This window comes from Penaeus chinensis, chromosome 41, assembly GCF_019202785.1.
Source record: "Penaeus chinensis breed Huanghai No. 1 chromosome 41, ASM1920278v2, whole genome shotgun sequence".
NCBI lineage: Eukaryota > Metazoa > Arthropoda > Malacostraca > Decapoda > Penaeidae > Penaeus > Penaeus chinensis.
Window position 1 is genome coordinate 3,235,716 of NC_061859.1, and position 5,000 is coordinate 3,240,715.

A 5,000-nucleotide genomic window follows, 5' to 3' on the forward strand; every position below is an offset into this window, starting at 1 on the left:
TGAAAAAAATAATACATTTCACCAAAACAGATATTTATATACATTAGGTAATTTACATATAAAATTTATGATCTGACTTCTCAGATAACATAGCAAATTTATGTACACTCATACACATACTGTAGATATGACACAGACATACAAGATCATATATACATACACAGATGTATATTTTTTCTATTTTTAGTCACACTCATACAAAAATTCATGCATACATACTGTATATTTAGATATTCAGTGGCAATAACAGATGGAGGAAAAGAATATCATTTATGGTTAAAAACTGCAAACCATGCATAATATAAGAATTCATTTAGGTTCATCACAAAGACAGTGGGAAGAGATGATAATAACATAAAGATTTATTATGAGAGAATACAACTTTGTGGTTTGTGAACACCACTGTCATATGTGATAAATAGAACCTTACGCTGATAGACGCACTGCCAAGTTCGTCAAACACGCTCCTCATTGGTAGCTCAAATGTACGTGCAGTAATATTTACTGTGTATTGGAGAAGTGTGTTGGATGCCTGTAAGAACCCTTTTAGCCTTATAACTGTGGTATCTGACTGTCAGTTTCAGGCAGGAAAATGTAGGATGAAAGGAAAAGAAATGGCATAAGTTTCTCTTCTTTGGCATTATATGATGATGATGGTACAGTTGCCTCAAGAAGTTCCTGTGTACCCTTTGTGATAATTTCTCTTGATATGACACCCTCTCATTAGTAGCGTAACTTTATGGCTGAACGGGCATTCATTCTGCATTGACATTAGGTACATATGGTATGACAGATATCAGAATGGCAGGCAGCATTATGGTAATATGGGAACGGTTAGAATATCGCCAGGGGAAAAGAAAGTTTTAGAGGCAGCTGTGCTGGGACTCATTTGTTTTTTTCTGTCTTTCTTTAATTCATTCATTCATTTATGTGTTTAATTGCAGTGATATTTAAGAAGGTGTTTACTGCCGGACTTCTCCTGAATATGCAATCATTTCTATCCACTCTTCATTTTTATTTACAAGAATTGAGACTGCCAGATAAGTGTTACATATATGTGTATGTTATGTAGAGAGTTATGTTGAATCTCAAGCAAACTGTGAAGGGTTAAGACAAAGAGAAGAATGTAATTGTGTGTTCATGTTTTAGTATTTTCTTTTATTGTACAGTTTCATCAAGTTGGAGTTGATGTTTATTTATAAAGATGAACTAGAGCTGCTGTGTGCTTTTATGCAGGCAATGTGACAGTTGAGTGTGCATTTTGAAGGGAAATACTTCTTTTATCTAATGCCAACACTATTATCCCTCCATTACTCCCCCAAGTGATTAGTTTTAAGGCCATAAAATACTCATTGTCACTTTCAATGGATTTCACGGTTTTGTTACTTGTATGTTTTGTGTAATCCAACCTGAGTATCTTATCCACTTTACGTTTTGATTCTCATTTGTTCTTGACTTTTTTCAATGAACATAAAGCATCTTCTGCACATGACTGATATTTAAAACCAGATTTAAGTTTTGTTTTTTGGAAAGATATTCTAACTAGTTATTGCTGTATGAATAAGCTTTGCTACTAAACAATATATTTTTTTTGTTAATAATTATACACAGAATCTCTCTTTTCTAGTACTAGACATAACTAGCACTCTCTCTAACTTGAAATTTCATAGAATTGGAAAAGATAAAATAAGGTATTGCATAAATACAAACCCTCATCCAAAGCAATAGTTATAGAAATACTTGATAGAAATTATTTTAGCAAATTTTGCCAGCTGATTAGAAAATAGTTACAATGCAAAAGCCATCCAAACCATTACCCGTGTTGATTAGATTTCAAAAGTCCCTCCCTGAATTTTTGTATATTTAGAAAATGAGAATCAGTTTATATGAAACAATTCATCCTCATGATTGGTGATTTCTTGTAAATTTCCAGTGCTCATTGAGGTCTTGAGGAGCTGAAACTAGTTCTACATATATATATTAATACAATATAATGTGTGATTGAAGAAGAGTTCCATGTGCTAGTGCATTTATGTGACAGGTATTGTCAAAGCATGCACAGAAGATGAACCGAAATTGATTTTATATTAGGTCGCTGCATCACAGTAGGATTTAAGCCACGTTTTGTTTTCATTAGTGATGTGATATTTTATGTGTTATGTCAAGTACCACAAAGTTTGACAAAAAACAGTAACACTTCTTTACATAAGCACATAATGGAAAGGATATGTATGTAAGGCTGAAAATAGACCTGTTTTATATATAGGAGAACTATGTTGTTGATACGTTGTTTTTAGATTCTATATGAAAAGTTAATGGGTCTCTATGAACTCGTAACTTCTGTGCCAATGTTTGCATTATTATTGTTATTTTTATTCCAGTAGATCACTTTATTTTTCATTGTTTTGTGGTATATAATACACAATGTGCCAAGAATGCTTTTGAGCCATTCAGTTTATAAACAAGTAAAGATGATGGCAATAAGATTTAGCATGAAGTTTTTTTTTTTTTCTCTCTCTTTTTTTTCCAGAAAATTACTGTTGAAGTTGCTACTAGCTAATCAGCATTTCATATGATGTAGCTTATGGCTATCTATTACCATCAAAAAGAATTTAAATTATTTGCATTAAACATGTGAAAATAGAGGACCTGGAAATCAAAGTGAAACATGCAATTATATGTTTGTCAGGCTTAGAGAAGCATATCCATGGCAGGTTTCAATGGTAACAAGGGGGAACGTTAAGAAACTGTTGACTTAAATATTAGGATAGAGATATCCTTTTCTGTCCATATGGCATTCCCATAATAAATAACGATATTATTTTGATGCCAACTCCAGATTGATTATTAAAGATTGTACATGCACAATACAAGTATTAATTATTTTTATATATAGTATGAACTTTGATGCAGTGAAGTGCACCACTTACAAGATGGTCTGAACTTGAGCGCATGAGAAAACATAATTGACAAATGTGGTTAGGTGTCATTTATTTGTGTTATTATGAATATTAATCAGTATTTTATTTTTTATGTGGTTGATTAAAGAAGTAAGTGTAGTTGACCTATGGTGGAGTTCCACAATCCACTGAATGTACTATTGTGTCTTTACTGCACCATCCACTTTCAGGTAGCCTTCTCTTCTCCTTTGAAATCCTCAAGAATTGTTATACCATACATGTGCTTCCCTCTTATCTGTACATACTCCCTTTTGAAAGATAGTGCTAGTAATGACAATACTCAGGACATAGTGGCTATGATCTTTTTACTTAAGGACTGAATTCACTCACTCTTGACAGAAAGAGTCACTGGAGAAGCAAGTGACTTGTTGAAGGAGGAGAAAGAAAAGGCAAAATATGGGAATGTAATCTACACTGTAGATGGGCTAATCCATGTGAGAGTGTAATTGGTGTACCCTATTCCTGCCTATGCCTTAGCAGCATCTAAGAATTCACTCCTACACTCTTGATAACAGTGTTCCATTAAAAATCTCATCATTTGTAATACCCTAACTGTTTATTTTCTGTATATTTTTTCCTTTAGCTGTTTCATGCTAACATTAATGGACAAATGTTGGTGATAAGTGGTTTAATTAAATGCTTTATAAGCAGTATAAAATGTTTGTTATGACTGATTGAAATGTATGTAGATGGTAAAATCCTTTTGCACAGGAAATGTTATTTCACATGCTATGTATCTGTATTAACATTTCTGTATTTCTCTAAGGAGCTATAATTTTGTGCTGATAGTTTTATGCACATTTGGGTTTCATACTATCAAAACCATAGTGATAGTGTGCATAAGACTATATTTTGTAGCAAAGGCTTGAATTTTCAGTTTCTTGCACATTGCACGGTTCAGATATTGGGCTTCAAAAGTTTAGGTGAAATAATTTTTTTTTTATATAGATGTTAAGTATAGAATGTAAATTAACATTCATTGTATGGGGCTTTGCATAAGATGGGAATAAGGTGTGGATCACCTAACTGAAAGAAAACTGAACAGCTTGGTAAATAGCCTACTCCAGTAACAGTGCAAGGGATTTGTCTGCAGCTGAGCAATAACCATTATTTTTGTAGTGACTTGCATGCAAATCCCACCCCTCTCCCTCTGGCATCGGAAGGGAATTGTAGATGTGAAGTGCATGACTGTAGAACTCATAATTTGTTATAAGTTGAAACGTCAGGAGATGTACATTTATGGAAGGGAAAGTTATTGATATGATATACCATTAATTGAATGAAATTTATTAGCAGAAATCCATCAGTATGTCTAGCAATAGCTTGCATGTTTTGCAACTAAAAGATTCTTGATTTCATAAGTTGATTTACTAGACTTGTAGAAGGGAAACAAGTTTTCTGGAGTTCATGATTTAATGTCACTTAAAAAATGAAAATGGAACAGTTTTTGCAATAGGAATGTGAAATTAAAAGGTTGATAATGCTATTTTATTTCTTCTGTCATTTAATTTACTTAAAATTTTGCATTAATCTATATCTGCCCAATATGACAAGTGACATGTTTTGATAAGAAAAAAAATGTGAAAAATGTATTTTGCTTTTCAGTTAATAGGCAGTGCATACAGTATTTTTAGTTTCTTTCATTATATAATGAAATAATGAAATAAACTCTAGCCACTGTATGCTTAACTGTTTGTTGTAATTGTTCTCAAAAGCAAGCTGCATATGCCAGGAGCATTCCCATTCCAGATTCATGATTAGTTTTTTGTTTCTTTAACTGGGGCATTATAGTTTAGGTGATTAATGTTGATATTTATAGTAATTTGGAGAGCAAGAGAGATTTACACAGCAATAAAGATATGTGTTTGGTAAAGGTACTCTTCAATATTATTAGCTACTGGTGCTCAAAGAATATACAACAGGCTTTTTGGCTTTGAATGTGACTATGGATTTGGTTGCTTGTTCTGTGTAATGACAAGTTTATGATTTTTGTCTGATTATTCTCTTTTCTCCTTTGTTATCATAATTTGTATGGAGATT

At 32.5% G+C, this 5,000-nt stretch overlaps 1 protein-coding gene across 3 annotated transcripts in view; it reads left to right on the forward strand.

Moving 5' to 3' along the window:
* Positions 1-5,000, forward strand: part of LOC125047535 (coiled-coil domain-containing protein 102A-like) — a 22,411-nt gene that overhangs the window by 17,235 nt on the left and 176 nt on the right. For all 3 annotated transcript variants that reach the window (XM_047645806.1, XM_047645805.1, XM_047645807.1), the window contains one exon: positions 1-5,000. This exon is cut by the window's left edge and continues 515 nt beyond it; it is cut by the window's right edge and continues 176 nt beyond it. The gene's annotated coding sequence lies outside the window, so the exon portion shown is untranslated.